The sequence below is a fragment of the Silurus aristotelis genome (genome assembly GCF_946808225.1).
Source record: "Silurus aristotelis genome assembly, chromosome: 28".
Classification (NCBI taxonomy): domain Eukaryota; kingdom Metazoa; phylum Chordata; class Actinopteri; order Siluriformes; family Siluridae; genus Silurus; species Silurus aristotelis.
Window position 1 is genome coordinate 14,377,911 of NC_139601.1, and position 27,043 is coordinate 14,404,953.

The following is a 27,043-nucleotide window of genomic DNA, read 5'->3' on the forward strand; positions in this document are numbered from 1 at the left end:
ACACAACACATTTCTGCAACATATTACACCTCTAAAGTACTATTCTTGTACTAGTGTATTGGTTTGATCTGATTAAATTCTTCATGCTCTCCACTATGTTCTTATCAGTTTATTGGGTTTTGCTGCTTTTTTTGGTCGTCTGACATTTTCTCTTATGTCGGCAAGGAAAAGTGATGCATTTCTTTTTTGGACCTTGATGTACAGTATAAATGTAATTAATGAAACATCATTCCAGCTAACAGAGAATAGACAGAATGTTTAGGAAGTATTTGTTTTGCAAAAAATGCCTCCTGGATAATTAAATGAGTGCCTAGTTTCCAATATCAGCATATCATTTTTCTTCCTCTTATAGCATATCGCAGACCATTGGACAGGTCGCTACATGATGCTGGTCAAGGAAACATTTCATGACTTACTCCTATAAAACACTCCAAAGTGGCTTGGTAAAATTCAGATTGGGAAACTGTGCACCCTGTGGTAGATATTCAGCTTCACTTTCATGTTGAACAAATTGTTTTGGTGCATTATCATTCTGATACACGGCACCACCATCTGAGCATGGTCCATGACCTTCCAGAATAATTCTGTAGTCCTTGGCAGTGACAAGGATGTGGACAAGACAGTGACGGTGGACTCATTAGAGAACAATACACTTCTTACATTATTGACAGCCCAAAATTTCTGCTTGTACTTCTAAAACAAATGTTTGGCATTAGCACAAGGGAAGATTCGGCCATACCAGATTACCAGAGCATTAATATTGATCCTGTAGAGCACCAATTTTGGCGTGAACAGCAGAGTTGTGGTACGTATTTAATGCTGGTCTTAGAAGACTGGCCAACAGGCCAAGTATACGTAAGCATAAAACCTCCGACACTAGACTGGCCAGTGTTTCAGCTTCCAAGCCCTGTATATACAGAATATATAGTACTTATTTTGTATATTTTGTATATTTACTTATTTTGTAAATATCATTACATATTCAACTGCATAAAACTAACAAATCTAACTGGCACTAAAACTAGTGCTAACATGCTTGGACTATAATTTCTAGCTTGAATGTTCACAGAACACACAGAAAATGTCACTTAATGAACAGATGCTGAGCCAAGTTCAGAAAACCTTCTGCTTAACAATCTACTGTATATTGTCCAGAACACGCATAAATTAAAGGTTTGTCGAATAATGATCTCAAAATAGTCACTAAATCTGTATATAGGGTGCCATAAATTCATAATAAAAGAGTCCCATACAATTCCTGCCTCATTTTAATCTGACTCTTCAGCAATGCATATTTTACGTTCATTATTCATTATTTTTTGGATAACATGTAACACTTGCATCAGTCTTGTACAATTAAGTGGCAGAGAAAGCCTACTTGGAAAAAAATGTATTCTGCAGTCATAGTGTGCATAATTGTATACAACGTGACTGGCTTTTTTTTTTTTGTTGTATGGAAATTGTTGCATGGTTGCAGAGATCCTATTTTGGGTGTCAGGAGACCATTAAGATAAATCCTCAGATGTTGAGAACGGACCTGGGTGTGGGAAACTCCATTAGCTGATGCAATTATGGAGAACAAGACAGGAATGAGCGGCACTGAACCTCCAGTTGTAGCACTTAAGGTGGTGTGTTGTTGAGATGCATGTTTGCGGACCAGAGAGAGAACAAGAGTGAGTGAGTGAGTGTGTGTGTGTGTGTTTGTATATGTGTGTGTTTAAGAGATAGAGAGAGTGAGAGAACGAGAACTGGACAACATCTACCAATTAAATCCCATGTTGTTGTTTAGTGTATAGCTATCTCCGGATCTCCTACATTTACACAGCTAAGGCAAACAACATTTCCTCTCTCTCCATCTTCACTCGGCACACAAACGACCCATCTCTCCATGTCAACATCCAGCATCTCTTTAATTATTAGCAACACCTGCTTCTAGCATCTAAAAAGCTGTAGAGCTGTGGCTCTCCATATTAACACTAACACATGCAGTATCATGTCTCTAAACTAAGCATGAAATGAATTCACACGCTGAAAGCAGCGACAAAACACAGACGCTGTCAGATCGGCCTGAAGACTATTAAAGGTGGACGAGTGTAGCCGAGAGCTTCATATGGGACAGGAGTGTGTCAACTCTCTACGATCTAAAGGGACTGGCAGCTACTGAAATGGGACACGACAGGTAGGCCAAATTGCTTCCCTCACTTTGCAGTTTTTCCCTGCTGGCATTTTGTGTGTCTTTCCCAGTCAGTCTCACTTTCTCTCCTGCAAACACACGCATAAATACATCCATGCATCACTCTAAAGGGCTTTTCACACAGGAGGCAGCAGTCAGAGGTGGGTGGGCAGGTGGTGGAGCATTAGGATACGTGGCAAGTAGCTTGTGGCTCAATCCACAGAATGCATTTGGTGCACCTAAGATGAAAACATGTGCAATCACTTGGCTCCAAGTTAACATCTTGCATCATGACACAGCAAGGTTGCCAAGGTTGTCAAATTAGGAACGAGGTGTACAATACAATTTCATGAGAGGGGTTTATTTCCTTCTTTATTGAGTCATTTAGAGTCACATAGAGTCATGACATGGAATCAATTTCTGTTAACACAGACTATAACAAAAAATAATATAACAAAACAAAAAGTGCAAACACTGTATCCACGAAATACAGAACAATTTATTTTAATATATTGTAAAGATTGTAAAATTTAACTGGGCGAAGTGAACAAAAAGCATAATAGGAGATGATAATAGATAGATACTGCAAATCAGAAATGCGTGCGCACCACGGTGAAGTTGTTTCCCATGCAAATGCTAAATAAATAAATAAATAAATAAATGTGTCTAGATTTACATTGTTCAAACTTTTTTTTGACTAGTTTCAGGTCTGGATGTGCAGAAAGGATTTTTTTTTTTTTTTACAGAAACCTAGAATACTATGACATATAGTACATTGTGTCACTGTTGGTCTGTAAAATAACATTTTCTGCACCTCGCTGTGGCAGAACACTTTTTTAAAAAAAATAAAAAAGCGGGCTGTCTATCATTTTTTGAAATGCAGAATGATGGAGTGAACACTGTGATAGCTTATTTTGGCTAAATAACTGAATTGTGAACTTCCAGAATGAGATGTCAGGATGAAACATGATTCCGGTTGAATGTTTTCATAAATTTAGACTCAATAATATTTAATAGCCAATGCAGTCAGTTGCTAGACAACATCTCCACCAAAAAAAAAAAAAGAATCCACTTATCGCATGGAACGAGTGTGGCAGCTAAATAATTCATAAACATATACAGTGCTGTCTTAAAACATTAATGGGATTAAGCAACACTATTCTCATGCATAGCAGAAGGAGAATGCATATACGATATAAACCTGGTGAAAGATAGTTAGTTGGGTAAAATGATAAAAACAATGGAAATGGTGTTCATTGTTAACTGTAACATTGTCAATGTCTGTTGTTAGAGTGATTTTGTCAGGTACGTTTCCACCATCAGCATTTGTTTGAGGCAACAAATAAATATGTGATATGTTTCATTCTCGTGAGTAAAGTATAAAGTAAAATTGTTGGCTAACTTTGACTAGCTACTGTTAAATTACCTCTAGCAGGTCTTAATATTTGCTGAGCAATGCATAAAGGCATTAACCTATAAATGCTAGCTAGCTAATTTTGAAAATTTTATGTGCTAGGTGCTATGAACTATTTCTTAGCAATGTATAAAAACAGATGTTTGTCAGCTAATTTTAGCTCTAGCTACATTATCAGTTATAAATCTAGAGATGATGACATGAAGTAGCTTTTTTCCAGTAATGTGTCTTTATTGAGAGTGTATTTATTTGCTTTTGATTATTTATTTTTCTATATTTCATAAAACATCTGTTGGTTAGAAATAATCACTCAATATATGAGGGAAAAGCATTGGCTGTGCCTAGCATTGCTTCCATTCTTTCAGAGGTGAATGTTATTTTTTGCCTGCCATACAAACAGCTTTGCTGAACAGAAGAATTCTGACATTTCATACAGAAAGAGAAGGGAGGTAGGAGGAGGGGCGAGCAATATCTCACCTGCCATGCGAAAAAGCTCTTAAAAGCTACATGAGTAGGTCGTTCTGAAAGGTGAAAAAGTAAATGGCGGACGTGTCATGCAGAGAGACCTTTTAACCTCATGGTCAGTGTTGTACAGACTTGTCCAATTGTCTTCACTGACGCACGCACACACAAAAACGACACTGACACTCAGTGACGTGGCCCATGCCTGACTGCCCAGATGTCTGCATGCATCTGTCAGAATCAGATGGTGAGTGACGGCCATGTGTGCGTGCTTGCGTGCATGGTTGTGTTCGTGTCAGCAGCTAAGAATGAAATAGGGAACACATGCACAAACAACCCTGTATCTTGACACCTGATGCATACCACTGCATGGGAAGCCAAGCTGGAACCTGCCCTGTTTCAAAACAGTGATCACAAGTTGTTCTTCATAACGTTGTTATTGCTTCTGATGACCTTCTACACAGGACTGACCACATTGTCTATTTTAATAGGAACATCTACTGTTGTAACTCGGACACCTCAAGGCTCATTATTTACATGCTCACCATATTTTTAGAGTGGTTATATAACTTACTATTTCTTTTCATGCAGTTTGAACCAAACTGGCTACATTTACCGTGATTCTCTTTCATCTATAATGCATTTTCATCTCAGAGAACTGTCACTTGTTTCGATTTTTTAAATCCGCACCGTTCTACTTTATGTAAACCCTAGACACTGTTGTGTGTGAAAAATCCCAGGGGGTCAGCAGTTTCTGAAATACTCAAATTGGCTTGTTCGAGTGCCACAAAGTCACAAATATCGGTCTTTTTTTCCGCATTCTTATGTTTAATGTAAACATTAACTGACACTCTTGACCTGTATCTGCATGATTTCCTGCATAGCTGTCACATGGCTGTCTGTATAGCTGCATTACAGAATAAGTGTTCCTAATAAAATAGATGGTGAGGGTATTTGTAAAGGAATATTTGAGAGTATAGCTGGTGGGATTTCACCTGCTGGGTGTGAAGATCGATTCTTTAAACAAGTGCCAAAAAAATCCACAGTAATGTATGTGCATGGGGTGAAAGACCTTAATGTGAAGCTAAACCACAGAAATATTGTGCACTTGGTCACATTAATATGTTCATTGCTACATCTACTTTATGGCTGCACACATGGCCATTTTATTGCATAGACCCAGTGTATAGCACTTGAGTGGTCTATAATTACTGAATGTAGGCCGCATGTTGTTCTGTACAACAGTGGAGCATAGATATCATATAGTTGGTGCCCCTTTCAATTCAATTTTACATCTTGAGCCATTCACAGTAGCCTTTTATAGAAACATGAAAGAGTTGTGAAATGAACAATGGACAGACTTTATGAGAATAACATCGGCTCTTAGGTACAAATCTACAGTACATAATGGTGTAAACTGGAATAAATTGTTTTGTAGAGGTTCAAATCATTAGGGGATCTATTCTCAACTCAGCAGTTTGTTTGTAGACTGATGAACTGCCTCGGAATAAGGTGGATGCAAGTGCAGATAATCTTTTAATAAAGTAATAAAAACAAAATAAACTGAATTAAAACCAAACAAAAAATAAAGGTACAAAGAAACAAAGACCATAACCTGAACTGAAAAGAAAATCCCAATGCCAACCATAAAAGATGACAAATAAAAGACAGGGGGTGCAGGGAAGGATGAGCAGTGCTAATTAGCAGTAAATGTGAATCAGGTGCAGAAAGTCATGTGGCTTGTTGGAAACCTAGTTTCTTGGCACAATCATGAAACAAACTCCTTAAATTCAAAGTACAGCCTATATGGTTAGTTACTGTTTCAGATCCCCAAGGATTAGCTGATTACTAGCTTTAGTCTTATTGCTGGAGATTTGTTTTTTTGAACTGATAAATTCAATTCATATTTATTTGTATAGCACTTTTAACAATAAACATTGTCTCAAAACAGCTTTACACAGATAATGTGTAACAGAGTGGCCTCCAATCGAAGAGAACACCATCCAGAGGCAGGTTCAGTTAAAGCGAGAAGATCCGTGGAGAGGAGAGGGGCAGGAACAGTGGTCACTGGTACCTCAGGAGCATGTTTAACTCAACCGAGAGAGAGCGAGAGAGAGCGAGAGAGAGCGAGAGAGAGAGAGAGAGATGGATTATTAAGTATCCTAATTGTTGTAAGTTAAGGACACTGCAGTTGGGGGTCTGGCAAGACTTGCTATGGCAGCATAACTAAAAGGGAAAACCAAAAGGTAACACTGACATGAGGGATCTCTGTGATAAGAGACGGCCCACCACACCACCATCAACAAACCTAAATGAACGTGTGAGAGTGAGGGGACGACAGCATACAAATATCCCAATACACCAAACACTCTATATCCATGATCCCTCTAGATCTGCTCCTTTACCTCCTGTGCCTCAAAGGAAAGACTAGAGTCACTAATCACACCAAGGTCTTTGACTGCTGTACACAGAGACAGAAAGACCATAACTGATGTTACGTAATCTGAAAGTTTTTCTTCTAGCTGCATGTGGTCCTAGTAAAAGTACTTCCGTCATACCCGAGGTTGAGCAGAAGGAAGTTATCAAGCATCCACTGTCTAGTGTAGCATGTAATAATAATACCATGTGTATGTATAATTTTACCCAGAGGCAGCATATACATAGAGAAAACCAGTGGGCCTAAGACACTAAACTTGGATAACTCACCAATTGCATCAACAAACTGATAGCGATTAGTCAGATAAGACCTAAGCCAGGAAAGAGCTGTTCCCTTTATTCCAACAACATTCGCTAGTCTAGCAAAGAGAATAGGATGGTCAATGGTGTCAAAAGCTGCACTAAAATCGAACAAAACAAGTAAGGAGACAAAACCCTGATCAGAGGCAATAGCAGGTTATTTAGCACTTTAACCCCCCCCCCCCCCCCCCCTCAAATTAGACATGCTCCTGAGGTTCCAGCGACCGCAGTTCCTGCCCCTGTCCTTTCCTCGGATCTGCCCATTTTGTCCTGGCCTGCATCTGGATTGTGTTCTCTTCAATTGGAGCTCTGTGCAGCTGGGGATGGTTTCTCATATGGTAGATCCATAAAATTACAGATTAAGGAGAGGGACTTTAAGGATTTGGATTTGGACTGTAGTTAATGTCAGCAGTCTGCTACACTGACTCAGGACTACAGTTTGCATCTGATCACGATCACTGCATCATTTATTTGTAAAAAATGGACATTTGGTGCCACCCAGATGAGGATAGGTGCCCTCTTGAGTCTGGTTCCTCGCAAGGTTTCTTCCTTATGCCATCCCAGGGAGTTTTTCCTTGCCACAGGCGCCACCGTCTTGCTCATCAAGGACGAACTTACACATAAAGAGCATCTCATTCATTTTTTAACACAATATTATCTATGTAAAGCTGCTTTGAGACAATCTTCATTGTTAAAAGTGCAATACAAATAAATTTGAATGAATTTAATTAGTGCTGCCTCTGTGCTATGATGAAGCCGAAATCCTGACTGATACATTTCAAAATGATTATTCCTTAGTGAATGTGAACATAAATGCTATGCTACAACTTTTTCTAAAATCTTGGAGAAAAAGGGGATGTTTGATGTTTGTCTATAGTTGGACAGCTGACATGGGTCAAGGTCAGGTTTCTTAATCAGTTTGATCACTGCCAGTTTAAAGGATTTAGGTACCCGGTCAGGGAACCAACCCCAGCCATTAGGGTTGCACAAGCCTTAGCGCCGGTCCCAAGCCCGGATAAATGGGGAGGGTTGCGTTAGGAAGGGCATCCAGCATAAAAACATGTGCCAAATCAAACATGCGGATGATCCGCTGTGGCGCCCCCTAATGGGAGAAGCCGAAAGAAAGTTTTAGGTACATAACCAATGCTGATGGAAGAGTTTATTATTATTACTTGTGGAATTATCTGTTTGAAGAAAATTGTAGGCAAGGGGTCGAGAATACAAGTTAATCATTTTGACGAGGAAATAAATAATAATTGTCATTCCCTTGAATAGAAATAAAACTTTGTTAATTGATTGTCTGAAATAATTATAGTGCTATCTACAGGGTTATTTATAACATAGTTTGGATTTATATTAATCGTCTGGAACTTTTGCCTGATGTTTTCAACTTTGTTATTGAAAGTGTTTATGAAATCATTGCTATCTATGGATTTTGTGCATGTTAGTGCAGTGCTTTTAGTTCCTGTTAATTTTGCTAACGTACTGAATAAAAATCTAGGATTATACTTTTTTTTTTCCTATGAGGGTAGAGAAATATGCCGATCTGCAACACTTCTACATTTGTATAACTCAGGAGACTTTCCTTCCATGCTATGTGAAATACTGTCAATTTGGTTTGACACTATTTTTGTTCTAATTTCCATTGGTCTGTTTTAAGGTGCGCATATGATCATTATACCACAGTGTTTTTTTTCCCTGATCATTTTGTTTTTACGGGGAGCTACATCATCTAGAGTGTAACGGGACGTTGATTTTAGGCATTCGGTGGCCTAGTTGGGCTCTGCGGGGTCAGACGGAGATCTAATTTATGTCGATAACTACGGCGAGGCGAGGTACTAATGCAATGACTGAGGCAGATTTAAAAATAGATGAGGTAATGATCTGAAATAGCTTTAGACTGTGGAATTATTACTATTTTTATATCGAATCCAAATGTTAATATTGAATCAGGAGTGTGTCACCACTATGAGTGGGTGCTATAAAATTCTGATTAATTCCTACTGAATCTAGAATGAACACAACTGCTGTTCTTAAGGAGTCTCTCTGATTTTCAAAATACATATTAAAGTCACCAACAATTAATTCTTCGTCTAAAGAAGTAGCTAGATCGAATTGATTGACTGACTGGGGGAGTGGTGGCTCCAGCGGTTAAGGCGCTGGGTTACCGATCGGAAGGTCGGGGGTTCAAGCCCCGGTATTCGCCAAGCTGCCACTCTTGGGCCCTTGAGCAAGGCCCTTAACCCTCTATGCTCCAGGGGACCCTTACGAGAAAAATAAACCAAGGACTGTGACGTCAGAGCGACGTGGGGCCGCCTTCCCGTGGGCTCACCACCTGCAGGAGGGACCGTAAGGGACCGGTGCTGTGAGGATTGGGCAGCAGTCGAAGGCGGGGGCCTGCTTAGACTGCTGCCCCCCGCGACCCGAATTACGGATAAGCGGGAGAAAATGAATGATTTGGGTTGTTCTTTATTATTGGTTGTGTGATGCAAAGATTAGTATAAATACCTGCGATATATAAATAATATACAACTTATAAAAAACAAACAAACAAACAAAAAATTCTATAAATTTTGTAATTTTTAAATTATTGCCAAATTGTTGTCTTATTAATATCCCCATCTACCTGCTGAAGGTGTAAACCAATAGCAAGGTGATTTCATATGACATACTCTTTTCATACACCACTTTTCATACCTAAATATGGTAAATTGAGAAGGTAAACTAAGGAATCTTACTTTTTCTGTACCGCTTTCAGGCAAAAATGTAACTTGATCATGACTATTAAAATTGAAAAGAGTTTCTATCAAATAAATTTGATAAAAATTGCCAACCATTGTGTCATCCAGGCCTTTTTGTGATGAAACTACAGTTTCTCATGAAAGAAGAAGTGAAGGGACTTCTTCAATAAATCAGTACAGCCTTTCGCTTCTTGTATCATGGCGCAATCGTGTTTATTTTTGAAGTGGCTGCTATTCGAAGATGATATTGAACTTTCAAATGAAGTCCGTGTGGATCGTCGGGCTCCATCACACACCTCGCTGTGGGAGCTTTACTTCACAATACTACTTTTTCACACAACTGTCTTTTTGTGGTCAGCCTCTGTCAGCGCCTCTATCTTATTCTTTCTCTGCCATGTAAAGCCTTAATGAGTCCCATGGTGCAGTGCTCACCCTCCCATTGCCCTCTGATTGACTGTCGAGCCATCAGTCTTTCTGTCTCTCGCTCACTATGCATCGCTCATCAGTCTGTCTTGCTTCTGTCTTTTCCCTAAGAATTAGACGATGTAAATATGATCTCCCACGTGATCGCCTATCTCCATCCGCTGACCTTTTTGCATGTGTGCACATTTTATGAATTCATTCCAGTTTAGAGCCTGCAATTTAGCATTACGGGCTGAAAATTGGGAAGGTCATTGGAAGTGGGGTGGATTTTCCAGGGAAGGATGATCGAAACCTGTCAATCAGAGCTTGGCTAGAGGCTATAGGCATGCAGTTTTGGGATAACTTTATAAAAGTGCACTTTCCAGAGTGGTATTTATACTCCAAAATAAGCATTATACTGTTTTACAGTATAGTGCTACTAAACACTTTAATCCGAATAGTCAGAAATTGTTTATTAATTTCCTTTAACAGTAACTCTATTAATAGTGCTGGTTATAATGTTTGGAATTTTAATTATAACACAAATGCACTTTCTTATTTCTATAGTTACAACTAATTTACAGGGATGGCAGTAAAGGCAGGCAATCTACATAATAAAAGACATGAACAGATAAAATAAACATGTATTGAAGAAATCGCTTGGTTTAGTGCTTTGGGAACGCTTGCAGGACAGAGGATCTCATTTTCTTTCTGTTTTTAGTAGGGTACATTTTGGCAATTTTTCCAGGTTTGGGAAGGAAACAAGTTTTTATTGCTGCTAAGTGTGAACAGGAATTAATTCAATAAGCCTATCACATGGACCATTCAAGAATTATTTATATATATATATATATGTATGTATTATAATCTCATAGTGTGTATAAGTTAGTGTGTAAAAACTATGTTTATCTCACAGTGATATTATTACCTTTATGGCAATCAGACAAAGCATAGTTGTAAACTTGTTTGAAAGTGATATCAACAGTAAGTAGAATGTGTTTTATTTTCTATCAATCGAACAACCCCCCCCAAAAAAATCAGGATCGACACCCTTGGTTAGTTTTACAGCCCTGCGATTTCCCATGCGACTGCTATTGCAGACCAAATATCACATTTAGAGTTAACTCCCAATTTATTTCCATGGCATTAATGCGTTTCTCGGTTTGTAGGTAGAAGAAGCACTTGTAGCTGTTTTCCACATCACAGTGGATTTGCTACTCATTGCTAACTTCTGTCTGGATGCGTGGTTAATAATAAATGCATGAAATCTGCGACAAGTCATGAAATCTATGTTTCTTGAGGCTCAAACCTGACCATGTTTCACACTTGCCTTTTCAATCACAAACAACACAATCAGCAGTGTGCATCCAGCAAACAGACCAGTCTTTGTGCTTGTTACCTGTGTGCATCTGCAAACATTTTTTTTACCATAGCAACAACAACAAAAAAAACACGCATAGTTTAAAGTAATGAATAATTTCCTGAGGCTCTGTCTGCTATGTTCCTGACAGTTAATTGATATATTCTCTTGATATGCCCTCAATTAATACCATAGCACTAGCTTCAATCACACTGTGCAGTTTTTCAAGCCTCAGGCTTGTTGTTGTCAACTTTGTGGTGCAGATTTATTCCTCGCTTGAAATGGCGAAAAAAAGTTCATGCTTACCAATCAAACCCAACACAGCCAACCGTGTTGTTCTGTCTGCTTGTGGAAATTTATACCAGAAATCACTTACTTATTTCTTCACCCAATTGCACATGGGATAAAGGTGTTATGTTTGAACTGCCAACATATATTCTTACATAATTAGATATTTTGAGGTAAAACATTACAATTTATCTCTTAAAAAAAATAATAACTCTGCCATAAAATAGGTTTTAGAAGGACGTTATTTTCAAAGCACCAACACAAGTCTTTAATATGTAGAATTTTTAATCCCTCTGAATAAAACAATACCTGCAAGAATTTTCACTGTGATTTAAACCACGTTTGTCCACTGACCAATGCTACATAGAATCTGAAGTAACAACATTGAGCATTTTTATGACCAACTATTCTCTAAAAAAAAAAAAAAAAAAGCAAATAAATAAATAAATAATAAAAAAAAAGAAAAAGCAAAACAAAAATAATAATAATAATAATAATAATAATAATAATAATAATGTTGGTCCTGATTTAGGCATCTTAGGGAAGCCATTGGATTTACCTTGGTACAACAAAAATGCTATGTCTATTTGCTGGTTGTTTAGGAATCCACTAACATCCAGTATTTAATAAAATAATAAGACACTAAAGAGGAAAAGTGGAAAAATGTACCCGTCTATCTATCTTTTTTTTTTCTTGCACTCCATCTAGATTAATCTGAATTCATCTAAAAAACCTAAATCTAAAAAAAAATCTGTAAACTATATTTTTGTTTTAAAATAACTTTATTTACATTTTCAACATTTAAATTTTTTTTCCAAATGAATTTTCATTTTCATGTTTTCCAAAACCTTCACATCATCCACATATGGAAACATCTGAAACAGCTTACATACTTATACTACGAATGTGTAAAAAACCAGAAGACATTTCATCTGCGTCTTTTTTTAATGCATTTTTTACTTTTTGTCTGTTTGAATGAATGTAGTTTATAGTTATAGGTTTTGTCTCTATCAAACTGAATCAGGCACAACAAGCACAGTTACAGCACTGTCCACCATCTTGATTGTTTTGAGTTGAATGTGCCCTCGTTATTGAAATAATTTTCTGGACAAAAATGACGTCTTATTGTAGATTGAAACCCATAGAGCCCAAAGGTTCTTTTTCCCTCTTTAACTCCTTTTGGAGTTTAAAAAAAAAAAGTTTTCCCATTCCTCCTCTTCTTCCATCTGTACTAAATTGAGTGGGAATGATTTGGGTTGTGGTGAATGAGGGGGAGTGGTGGCTCCAGCGGTTAAGGCGCTGGGTTGTCGATCGGAAGGTCTGGGGTTCGAGCCCCGGTATCGCCAAGCTGCCACTCTTGGGCCCTCGAGCAAGGCCCTTAACCCTCTATGCTCCGGGGGTCCCTTACGAGGGAAATATCAAGGTCCGTGACGTCGGAGTGACGTGGGGCCGCCTTCCCGTGGGCTCACCACCTGCAGGAGGGACCGTAAGGGACGGTGCTGTAAGGATTGGGCAGCAGTCGAAGGCGGGGGCCTGCTTAGACTGCTGCCCCCGCGACCCGAATTACGGATAAGCGGGAGAGAATGAATGATTTGGGTTGTTCTTTCGTTTTTTTTTTTTTTTTTGCTTTATTGGTTGGGTTGGGTTCTGTTTTTATTGTATTAATTAGATTTGCTAATAATAATAATTATTATAAAAATTATTTTATAATAATTATAAAAACAAAACCCTTCTAACTAATAGCTAATGGTTTTGTTAATAAATGATGTGGGTCACATTGCTAACCCCTGCATGTTTCGAGTGTTTCCTGATTTAACTCGGCTAATTACGGAGGTCGCCAGGAACTGAACTAATGTGTTCGAGCATGTTGAGCACTAAATTCCTGCACTAATGAGGCCCTTCAAGACCTGCACATCAGACCTTGTTTTAACCCCTAATTCTAACTTTATTAATTAATGACTTATAATGTTTCATAATGTTAATTTTTTTTATTATCAAAGAATACAACAATTTATTCACTAAAGAATAACATAATATAGTCACTGATATGTTTTTATGATTTTCTGTAAAAAAACGTTTTATTGAACATTTATGGAAGTCTCTAGTGTAAGAACTTTGCATTCAGTAATCCATTATGGGAGATCATTCAGGAACCAGATGACTGTGCTTCTGGTTTCTCTGTACCATGACAAACTTTGAAGGTTTAGATTTTTTGTTGTTTTTGTGGGGTTTTTTTTAATTCAAGAGAGAAAAAAAGTGGCTGGTGAAGGAACCAGTTTGCAGCGGCTATGAGGTGATAACATGAACCAGTGTGTCTAATATACATTCCACAACAAGAATTGTAACTGAAAATGGCAAAAAAATACCAACAAAAAACCCCCAGCATGCTGTGACATTTATATATAAAATAAATAAATAAATAAAAATAAAAATAAAAATTATATATATATATATATATATATATATATATATATATATATATATATATATATATATATATATATATATATATAAATTATATATGCATTTAATACACAACTTTGTTAGCAGACACGTTTTTAACATTGAAAGTCTCAAAAGTCAAAGTTTTCTAATAGTCACTGGCTGCTTGTGAGGGAATGACAACTTATTAAAACAGGAAGAACTTTGCTGTATGAACTTGCAAGCACTGGCAAAATCATTTTTAGGTAACCATACTGCCTTTTGTGTATTATTCCTTACATAATAAACCATTCGGTTGAGCCCAATCTGGTCGATCTGGTAGTCGGTACAAATACAGAAATGTGATTATTTATTGAAATTTTTTTTTTTCCTGGAATACATTTCACATATTTCATTGCTATTCAGTATTTATTTAATTACTTTTTTTTTTTATTTGACAAATCCAGCAGGGTTTAAGAACATGGAAAACTCTATGCTTGATAGACAGCATAGGCTACATCATGTAATCGGTTTTAAAGTGATTTCAAAATGCAGGAGTAACATTTACTTGGAATGTATAGTGAAGTTATGGAAGAGTGTTCTGACATTTCAACAGCTTTATTATCCCTAGGCCAGCAAAAAAGGGGAAAGACAAATGATTTGGGGCCACCTACATCTAATCAGTCAGGTCTCTATTTGCCTGTCATTCATATAATATATTAATATTATAATATGTAATATATTAATATATATATATTCTAGAGAAGGTAGCATTCACGTTTTTTTTTTTTTTAAGCATCAGAATTCCCGGATTCTACCTTCTCATGTCATTGGCTTGTGCTTGATGTGTCATACCTTGATGACTACTTAAAAAAAAAAAACACTTTTAAGTTGTTGGTAATACTTCAATTTATTAGCATATATTTAATACTTAATAAATGTTTTCATAATGGTGAATTAATACATGCACTACTCCTTTGCACATAAGCAAATAAACGGCTGAACCTGAGGCATGTGCTACAGTCATTAATAATGGTAATTATTAAATGTTCAACAGATCATTGAGTAGTTATTATTGCACTTTGTTAATTAATAACTTGAGGAAGTATTTAATCATTTCTAAATGAAACGAAGTTTAAAATAATAACAGTGTAAGTTTGGAAACAGTAAAATTTTGCTGGAATTATAGACCAAGTTTAGTTAGCTCAGGTCATTTGTACATTATACAACAATGTTTGCCACATTCTTGAATAGATGAACCTTTTTAATGATCCTTTATTTTTTTATGAAATAATATGATTATTCTCTCTCAGTGCAACGTATTATGGTTGAAGAGAATGAATTTATACATGCATACCGTATTTTTCGGACTATAAGCCGCTACTTTTTTCCTACGTTTTGAACCCCGCAGCTTAAACAACGAAGCGGCTAATTTATGAATTTTTCCTGGGTTTTTCCCGGTTTCACAAACTTCAAGCCAAAAAACTGAACCCCATAACATTAGACCAATGAAATTTCCGAATGGAAACGGAAAAAAAAATGCACCTCACCTGTGTTCTGAGCTGCACGGCATCGGGAGAAAAAAAGGTTTTTTTTTTTACGCATGACGATGCCAAAAGACTGTTACTGTTTAGATACAAGCCGTTGTAGCGCGTTGAGTCTGGGTGAAGGGAGAGCTCACTAACTCCAGTTGCAAGAGAAATCATATAAGCACAGACAGGTTTCCAAAACTCGTGCTTTTTTATTTTTCTTGGCAACAGCGTTACGGGTTAGTCAAAGAAACTTAGAAATGAGCATCAGAAAATAATAAGGACATATTCCTCAGCCTTGCACACATGCAGTAATACCGAAAAAATGCGGCAGGTTATTCCCAAAATGCCGCTATGCTCCTAAAGGAGCCACAACATATTTCACCCGTTACACCGTGTAACAGACACTGTCTTTTGTTAAAGCCTGTGTAAAGTTCATTATTTTCAGTTTAGACACCTGCGACTTATAGACAGGTGCGGCTTATTTATGTTTAAAATAAAAATCTTTGTCAAATTCAGTGGGTGCGGCTTATATATGGGTGCGCTTTATAGTCTTTATAGAAAATTACGGTATATAGATATATACATATTATTATTAATAGTGGTAGTAATTGTTGTTTTCATCACAGTAACATTAAACTATTGGCATTATTAATAGATAAGTATGTATGTAAAATGATTCATAACTGTATTGTTCTAAACAGGTAAGAAAGAAAGAAAGAAAGAAAGAAAGAAAGAAAGAAAGAAAGAAAGAAAGAAAGAAAGAAAGAAAGAAAGAAACAAACAACCTATATGAATATGCCCAAAAGAAATACCAGCTATTTTCTTACATATACAAATACATTGTTTCGTGGTAAAATTCAACATTTAAAAACGAGCAAAATCAGAATTATAAATGCATAAAAAAAAGAATAAAGATGAATAAAAATACATAGTGGCTTTATTCCTTGCTGTAGCTAATGGAAAATAAAATGAGGTTAAATTACAAATTCATGCCCAATGTTTTGCAGATAAATATGAAAAATTCATCTTGACCTTAGAATACTGGTTTCAGACAAACATCTTGACACTATAGTCACTATTTGATATATGAAACAAGCCGAATTTTAACAGGTTTTTTATTTTTTTTTTAAATGCCATAACTACGATTGACATTACATAAAACCTAAAGCTGTAATACACAAATTAAGGTTAATTTACTTGAACAATTTATTCTCAACTGCATGTATAAAAACATTCCAAAATATACTAATAGTCATTTTATCATAACAAAGCTCAGATAAAGACAAATCTTTTTCATTCACGGCTAAATAACCACACATATGTGCTCTAATATAGTGTGCTACCTAATTCTTCAAAATAAAGTTTTCCAAACTTTCTCTCATGGTAACATAATGAGAGGACAGGAGTGAAGAGTGCAAAAAAAAAAAAGCAGAAATGCTAACTAAGATATAAGCTTGCAAAGAACACAGGGATGTAGAGTAATGAGAATGCTTTGAAGGGCCCTGTGTGGTGGTGAACAACAGATCTAGGGAGATGATATGGTACCAACTTGCTCTCCATGCTTTAGATAATGCACTTCTTTTTTAATTCGAATTCCTTGTCACAGCTCACTGATCTCCAGCCCAAGCAGCACTAGTTTCCTATGGGGCTGTGCTAGCACTTGGAATGTACAACTCAGCCACGTGTCTCTCTCATTTCTCCACAGAGCATAATGAGATGTAACTGCATGTCTTGAAGTCCTGTGAGGGACTGGGTCATATATATATATTTATATACTGCATATATTTATAGGAAGAATAATGGAACTCAAGAAAGAAAAAAAAGAACAAACACTGAGTTACATTCAGAAAGAAAAAAAACGTCTGAATTTGCAAGATGTGTTATTGTAGTTAGGCACCATAATAATTGTTGTTAGCCGTTTCACTTCATCTTCATTAGTATGGTAATATTTCTATATACATATGAATGCTCTAATTATGAGCATTTAAATGATTTCTGCAAATGTGGGAATTTGTAGATCCACTTACAATAATGAGGTCCACATTGCATGTCCTGATACAGAACAACAGAAAAATTTTCTCAAGTTGAAATGACTTACTTCTAAGTAACTTTACTCAAACTTCTGCAGAAATGTTCCTATTAACACAATGGAAGTACCATGAGCCCCACTGCAAGGTCCAGCTCCTCAATTTCCCAAGTGAGTGAAGAAAATGTAATGAAATGTGCAATTGCTGCAAATAAATGTTTTTTGAGTGTATTGTGACCGTCAATCAAGAATTTAATAAGAATAGTGCAAATGAACTGAACCAATTTTCCAGTGTAAAATACAACAAATGTTTGGGCTTGAACACATAACCTGCCATTTCCGTCCATTATCTAAATTCTAAATGTACTGTATATCATGAACTATTGTTATCAGTTAATTACTCACAGACAAGTGGCAACCCTCAATCTCTTTTGGGTGATGTTAATGTAGAAGACCTTGTTAGCTACATCTTCTAAATGTTCAAAATGTTGCTTTATCAGCAACTGAATTAATTGAGAATGTCCATCGTTTTATTTTAGCTTAAGTTATCTGTATATCTGTTATCTGTAGGCTTGTTCCCTTTAGGTTGGGAATGAGATACTGCCTCAAGCAAAAGAGTTTTAGTTTGTTTTGTGGGTCTTGTTCACAACTTAGGTTAAAGTGGAGCAAGAGATTGACAGATAGATTGGTGCAGTGTCAGCAGTCAGGAGGTTGTAATGGTCTGCCTCGGAGAAGAAGGAGTTGAGCCAAAAACCAGAGCTATCAATTTATCGGTCAGTCTATGTCCCAACCTTGACCTATGGTCACAAGCTTTGGGTAGCACCCAAAAAGAATGAAGTCACAGCGGAAATGAGCTTCTTTTGCAGAGGGGCTGAGCTCAACCTTAGCTATAGGTTAAAGAGCTGGGACATTCTCAGAGTTAATGCTCCTGTTCACCCAAAGGAGCCAGTTGAGTTGGCTTGGGCATCTAAATAGGATGTGTCTAGGACATGTTCCTGGTAAGATGTTTCAGTGGGGCAGTAAGGAATAGATGGAGACATAATATCTCTTATTTGGCCTGGAATTGTCTGGGTATCCCTGTGGAGGTGTTGGAAGTGAAAGCTAGGGAGAGGAAGGTCTAGAAATCTCTGAATCTCTAGAAATATCCACCTCAGTGTCTCAAAGTAAATATTTTATAAATAATAAGAGCACAGATACGTCATGAGCTAAGCTTAGTGCTGGGGCAGTAGTGAGGTTTTGTTTTTGCTTTTTATGTAAATTTTTTTAATTGGATGCACTTTACTTTCTCATAAATTCTTTGCATTTCCTGTCACCACCAACAAAGCTGTGATAGTCCATTCCTTTGCATTTCTTTATGCCTGTCTAATCCTAAGGCTTTCTCTTGTACAGTACATCCTCCTCTGTCAATAAATTGTCCGCCCTGGACGAAGCAGCGGCATCTCTTGGAATTCTTGGCACACCATCTTTTTTTTTTTTTTTTTTTTTTTTTTTAAAGCAACGTGGAGGAATTGCTTTCCTCAAACAGCTCTCCGAGACACCCATTGATTCACCATTGATTCCTTCTGCAAGGAGGTTGTGCAGAAAGAGAGGGAGGGAGCGAAAATCATCTGCCTTGAAAAGCATGAATGAAACGGTTTCTTTTACATCAGCTCCCCTGCTCACAGCTCATTACAATCTCTGTTCCTTCATTTTGCTGCTTTCTCTGTGATCTCCCACCATGCACTGCCACTCACTGCTTATTTCTCCACACACAATCACATAGGCATGCTGGCACTAAGTCACCGCTGTGGTCTCCGAGCTTCATAAACACTTTGCGTGCAGTGTTTTTTTAATAAACGTTGACTGGATTTGTCAAAAAAAAAAAAAAAAGAGAAAAAAATTATTATTAACTACAATCCATGATTTAAAGAACATATTTGAATATTGCACAGCATGGCCTGGGGCTTCAACATTGACAGTAATTGTGGGTTTTGCAAACATTAATTCAAGGATATGCCTGTTGTCATTTTTAATAATGACTTGAGAGAAAAGTTCCTGCAAGAACTCAACAACTAAGGCAAGCCTTGTGCAGATAAGAAAGACCACAAAACATCTTCATTGTTTTTTTACTGCATCACTTTAGATGTTTGATCTTAAATGTCTTAAGTGGGATCACTGGCTTGGCTTATGTAATTGATATACTGTAAAAATCAATGCTGAGTTTGAATGCCTGCATAGCACAGAATATTTCATTTGAACCTATAAAACCATTCTCAGAACCATGTTATCTGCATGTTAAAACAACATAGCAGAGTGTCGTTAACATCATCAGCATCGACATTATGCCACATGCTCCCCACTCTTGCCTCTCTCTTTGTTGATTTGAATCAATCAGCAGCCTGGCATTGACCTCATGGTGGACCCACAAACCACCCCTCCTCCAAATGGATTGGAGTGTCTATTATCCACAATCAAGCAGCAGGGAACCTGCCATGGCAGTGACCCATGGTGCTGTTGGCCCCCATGTTCCAACCTGGGGTGCCAAGTGTGGGCTTTAATTACGCCTGATTACCTGCTGTCACCCTCTATGGACCACTGATTAAATGGAATAGAGCCTCTGCTTGATATCACAATTAGTCTCACCATGAAAAATGCCATGAACTGTTGCTAAAAGCGATTGCTAGTCAGTTACACCATCTTGTTCTTGTTTGACAATTGTCCCCTATTAACGTCAAAGATGAGTGCGCTGAGACGTGGTGGTAATGGCAGATAAACCCAACAACGCCAAACAGGTGGCTGTTAGCTTGGTGGATTTATAATAATTTGGTTTTCTATTGCATTGAAGAATTCACAGGGGTTTGGTGTTTATTTTGAGTGCTACACAACTCAGACAATTATTTAAGGCAATAGAAAGACACACAAGGTTTTTTTTTTTTTCTATTGACCAGAAGGTTGTGAACATAGATATGAAATCTCCTATAAAAGTCACTGACTCACATTTGAGCATGAACTGCTCAGCTGTATGCTTGGATTATATTCTGCTTTATTTGTGTATCCATTTGAATAATAGCATTTGTAAATGAATGTCTGTAAAAGTTGCTGTTTGTGGTTTATTCAGACCTCATCCTGTGTCAGAATTGCAAATTCTTTTGTGCAAAAATAAAAATGGGCTTTTGTTACTGACTATAACCATCTGTCACTATAAACAGTTTGTGAGTCACTCTCTGTAAAGTGACCCCCATGCAAGCGACTCTCATATATATTAGATATTATTTGGAGTGGTTTCAAAACAGAAATGACTGGAGCAGAGCTAGTCTTTTTAAACACTGTTTATGTATTTGGCCACTTTATTAGACACAGTGAATGTAGAGTTTCACTGGATTATTAGATTTGGCACAAATACAGTAACAAATTTGTAAAACAAATTGTATAAATTTGTATAATGGGAAGCACCTATGCCTCCTAAGAAGACAAACGATTTGAAAGTAGGTATAGCTAATCACATTTTATCATAACTTAATATGAGTGCTGAATTTGGTTAGGAAATTTGCCAGGATACAAAGTATTAAATAAGAACATATGGGCAACTCCAGCCATAGCGATTGACACCTGTGGGACTTTTGCTCATGCATTCTGATTTTTACATGGTAACTATATAAAGTGCTGTACAACCTGTAAACATTTTGGAAAAATAATACCGGACAATTTGTTACTTTATTTTTAAGCAATAGACTCATACATACAGTCCAAAAATATATATTTTTGTCCATATTCAATTGAAAAGAATTACTTTCTACCAAACTGTGTCACAGCAATCTTTGAATTCATGCATTTTAAAGAAAAAAAAATGCAATGCTAAAGAATTTCCAAATAATAAAGAAAATAAAGAATGCTAAATACATTTTTATGCATGGACATTGTTGATCTTGTTTTTTAGTGTTTAGTCAGGGCATTACAGCAAAGTGGAAAATGATGCATTGAGGGGTGGAACAAGAAAATTATTTATGGGGTGACAAGGGAGTGGCATGGGAATGATGAGGGGTGGCAACACTGATGAAAGCATCCTTGCATGGTTTTTGTGGATTTAGGAATGATATATTAGGTGTATACTGTACACTGGGGCGCACATTTTTAGATTGGTTTATAAAAGTAAAATAAAGACTGATAATGAACCTGACTTGGATTGGAAAGACAAAGACATACTGTATTATGTTTCTACTTTATATATATATATATATATATATATATATATATATATATATATATATATATATATATATATATATATATATATATATATATATACATACAGTACAGACCAAAAGTTTGGACACACCTTCTTATTCAAAGAGTTTTTTTTATTTTCATGACTATGAAAATTGTAGAGTCACACTGAAGGCATCAAGGGCTATTTGACCAAGAAGGAGAGTGATGGGGTGCTGCACCAGATGACCTGGCCTCCACAGTCACCGGACCTGAACCCAATCGAGATGGTTTAGGGGTGAGCTGGACCGCAGAGTGAAGGCAAAAGGGCCAACAAGTGCCAAGCATCTCTCGGGGAACTCCTTCAAGACTGTTGGAAGATCATTTCAGGTGACTACCTCTTGAAGCTCATCAAGAGAATGCCAAGAGTGTGCAAAGCAGTAATCAAAGCAAAAGGTGGCTACTTTGAAGAACCTGGAATATGACATTTTTCAGTTGTTTCACACTTTTTTGTTATGTATATAATTCCATATATAATTCCACATGTGTTCATTCATAGTTTTGATGCCTTCAGTGTGAATCTACAATTTTCATAGTCATGAAAATAAAGAAAACTCTTTGAATGAGAAGGTGTGTCCAAACTTTTGGTCTGTACTCTATATATATATATATATATATACACACACATATGCACATTTCTTATTCTTTGCGGCTGTAACAGAGAAATTTCCCCACTGTGGGACAAATAAAGGTATATCTTATCTTATCTTAAATTAAAGTATTAAGTAAGGTATATTTAACTTCTTTTTCTTAAGTTCTACAGAGTTAAATTTACTAAGCATGACAAACAATAAAGATTTGATATAGATACAAAGCCTCAATGTACCACTTTATTTAAGTAAAAAAGAAACACACACAACAGAAACCCCATTTAAATCACACACCGCTAAATGCTCTGTTGTCACACGATGCCATTTGTCAAAAGTGAAGACAATTCTGAAGACGCAAGCTACTGAACAACTTACTTTTGAAAACAATTTAGAGTTAAGCTGTTAGTGATTAATACACTATTATAATATATTAATCCATAACTAATACACTAATATATCCTTAAAATTAACTCGAATAAAAATTGAATATACTTACATGTGTATTTATACAAATGCTTTAATTCTTTAAAGGACCCAGATAAAGTCATGTGATCACTAAAACTAAGCACTTCATAAAAGTGATTTGTTCTGACTATACTTTAGCAGAAAGATGAGATTTCTTGCCATTATTAATAGCTATATTTTTTATCTCATCAGTGTTGCTGCTGTAAATTAGTCAAGGAAACTGATCAGATTTAAATTGTATACATTGTGAATTCCAGGGTTGGGGTGGCAGTGCTTTTTCTTAGGGTGGTAGTTGCCACTCCGGTAGATCCGCCCCTTGTAACTACCCCTGACATTCATGAATACCACTATGCAGTCTAAAACATTTACAGAAGCCTGAGGTGATGTAACACAAGTCCTAGTAAAAGCATACAGGCAATATCTGATTACAGGAAGGGGTAAGACATTGGATTTCTATTTGTAAGGTTGTAAATTTAAATCCCAATCCTGCCACGCTGTTAATGCTGGGTGCTTGAACAAGGCCCTTAAGCCTTAACTGTTGTCGTATAACTGAGATAATTGTAAGTCGCTCTACATAAATATGTGTCAGATGGCTGAAATGTAAACGATTAGCTTAGTAGTGTTGTGAAGAATGCAAAACCATCCCAGGTCTCGTCCTTGGTTCAGTAAATAATCTTATCCTTATATTACAGATTATTGTTCTTCAGAACTGCTTTGGTAATCCTAGAGACTGTCCTTAGTTCATCCCACCATTTCAGTGACCATTGGGTCACTGGCTAGGTATGTAAATCTATCCCGATCTCCAGATGTTTCTTGTTTGATAGCTAGTACGCTATTAGCATAAAAGTAATGTTCTCTACAATATGCTCTTTTCTGTTTTTATGTATGCTTCTGTAATACTGTATTAATACTGTAATAATTAGTTCTTATTAGTGCTGATAATTCACTGATGAGGGAATTTGTTTGACGTGCTCCCACCCATAAGTGACCTATTATTTCATGTTTGCACCAGGCCTTGCATTTTCCTCCCGGATTCCTCCCAGGTTGTTATATGACTAGTGTGAAAATTAATTCCAACATTGTTTTTTTTCCCTCAGCTCATTGCTTTGATGTGTAGTTCCAGTTGAAAAAGTGTTACGAACAACATGATCGAACAACTCGGCTATCAGCATTGTTCCTCCCACTGCTGGCAGTGCTGAGTACAGCTCGCAACAACGTGCTGATTTTTGAAAGCTTGGATGGGTTTCTGGCTGTGTGTGTGATTGAGAGGTGTCTGTTTTTAAAGTCGGTTTAAGTGGAATAAAACAGATAAGTACGAAATTAAAAGTGCATTTGTTGTGGTTACCTGTTTGCTGACTGTAAGATTTATTTGTATGGCAATTTTACAATAGAAATTGTCCCAAATCCGAAGAGTCTGATTGGTGTCAGAATTGGTGGTCTGAATTGTCTGCGGCATTTTGAACGACAGACCGAGTGTGTGTGTGCATTAGGGCTGTTAAGTAGTTTTTTTTCCCCTCTTATAGCCTCTTCACTGTATGGAGTTCAAGTTTGGCGCTGTGGGCACGAGATGTTGCTGTCAGTCACCCAAAGCCTGCTGGGCCTTTGCGCTTCCCCCTTTCTCTTTATCTTCCCCTCTTCTGTCTCTGTCTCTCTTTCTCTCTAGGACAAGTGTTGCAGCCAATCAGCTGCTGATCCTCGCCCTCCGGGGTGCAGTAATGTTACACTGTGGGAAGTTCCGAACTTCCTGGCTGAAACTGGAGCACATAGGAACGCTAAATCTTTGGCACAGGTTCTCTGTGCACCCTTTGACTTATGAATAAGCCTGTCAAGACATTGAAACACTTGCTATTTTATAGTTTCTTGCAGTTTTTAAATGGGCTTGTGTGACAGTCAGGTATGTTCAACCTAGCAAGCATGAACACCTGTTCAGCTTCTTTTTTAATCTGTATGTCATTACATGTTGTCAGTAGTGTCACATGGCTCCAGGGCACATCGGAGGCTTACTTTAAAGTCAAGGTCAAAAATATAATTCATTACCAAGGGCTGAGGCATGCACTGTATGAGCTCATACTTTATGATACACCACCTAGGACAGAATGAAACATGTTCCTGTTCAAGCAAAATACTTTTCATATTGATTTCATTATGACACTTCATGTTCTTTGGTGAAAATCTATGCTCGCTGTCTTATATATCTAGTGTTCAGTAGTTTGTACCGCATTACATATCTAGCCTATAATATTCTATCCTGCCGATATTCCGACATGCTTGACTGATGGATATACACTATATCATAGATATCTCACAACTTGGTTACATTTCTCAACAAACATTAGCATGTTTTTTGCATGGTGGTACATTGGGGTGTCTTGCTGTCTCACAGGTGAAGGGTTCTCAACTCAGCCTACTGTCTGTGTATCGTTTTACTCTTCGTTCTCCAGGGGACTGTTTGGGATTTCTCGGGGTTCCCTTGTTTCCTCCCACCTCTCATAAACAGTATGTGGTCTGGCTTCTTGGAATTGCCCAAAAGTGTGAACATGTGTGAGAGATGTAATAGACTGGTGTCTGTTTCCTCTTGTATTCCTTCATTGTACTCAGCTATCTTGGGACAGGTTCCTCAGATCCACCATGACCCTATCCAGGATAAAGTTCTTACTGAAAATGAATGAATAATAATAATGTTACTGAATGTCAAGATGATTTAGATAGAAATAAAGTAGCTGTTTCACATGGCTACAAAGCAAGTGGTGGAACTAAATACACAGGATTTATTATCTCTAATGAAGAAGAATGAAATCACAAGTGTTACTCTTTCACAGTTTATTGCGCAACTATTAAAGCCATTTGTATGTTGAAATCTTGCTGTCGGTTTAGAGTGCCAGATGCTACACATGACACACATACATATTCACATATACAGGTCCCACCACCCCATATGCTGTCCCCCCCCAAGTATACACCACTCATATTATCTGTGGATATTGTGATCATGTTTTATGGGATTCCTGCAGCCTTTAAAAATTCTTTATAGCTTTGGCATTGTCGCTGTAGGTCTTAGCACTGCATATAAAACAAGGAGTCGTGGGTTGTTGTAAACAATCCTCCACACCTTCTTGACTGACGCTCAAAGCTGCAGAGGCCACACCTCGGTTATTGAGATTGACAGGCACAGTGGACACACCCATTTCATTCTAACTCAGAGGCACAAAGGCCATACGTCCTTCACTGTGACTACGGCTATGACTTTTTCACTGTGACTAACAAGTGTGACCAGAATTCAGAGAATTAAAAACAATATTTAAAAACCTTGAAAGGAAAGTTGCTTTAAAAAAAAGAAATTAGGATCCTAATGTCCACGGTTATCTCAAGTTAATGTCTTGGCCCTCTAAGGGCTCATTTAAAAGCACTTTAATGCTTCACTTGCACTTGCACATAAAGTAATGTAAAGGTCCTTAAGATGGACACATAAATGACCTAAGGGGAAAATGAAGAAAGCTGATGAGGATGCATTAAAACCATAATACAATGGGGCCACTGTTGGGGAAATTCTAGTACAGGACCTCCTGAAACCAACCTCCCTCCAGTTTCATAAATCCTTGTATTTCACAGGGCTCAAGGTCAGCAAATACAAATCTCAATGACTAACTCTGTTTATTTAAAAGGCTTCACACACCTTCAATGCCGTGTTTGTGAACATCTGTGTTTCTGTTTCTCTGCAAATGTGTTTGTGAAGGTGAGAAATTATTTGCGGTTTTAAGAAGACAGTGATTCTGATGATGCAGACTGTTCATGTTAGACCAAGTCTTCTTCACTGTATCTTTTTACCATTGTTCCCTTATTACTCAAAGCCTCTAATTTCACTTATTAAAAGCCACTTAATTTAAATGAATCTTTACTTGTACAGGGTCTCTGTGGGGTCTGTTAGGGGGAAATGGGACATATTTCTGTCTAACTTAATCAAAATTCGTTTCTTTTCATTGTAAATGTTTAATTCGCTGTGTTTTAATATTTAACCAGTCGTGTTTTTATTATTAAACGAATGGCAATTCGGTAGCTATTATATAATATCTTCGAGTGCCAAAATATGTAGGACTTGTTTTTTTTATTTTTAATTTGCTGCAGCATGTAGATATCCATTAAACTGATCAATACCCAACTCACATTTTGTGAAGCAATTAAATATAGCTGGCA

At 37.1% G+C, this 27,043-nt stretch overlaps 1 long non-coding RNA gene across 1 annotated transcript; it reads left to right on the forward strand.

Moving 5' to 3' along the window:
* Positions 1 to 16,468: 16,468 nt before the first annotated feature.
* Positions 16,469 to 26,190, forward strand: LOC310722232. The gene is made up of 2 exons (XR_014532317.1): positions 16,469 to 21,019; positions 24,376 to 26,190. It is a non-coding gene; the product is annotated as an uncharacterized lncRNA (long non-coding RNA).
* Positions 26,191 to 27,043: the final 853 nt, after the last annotated feature.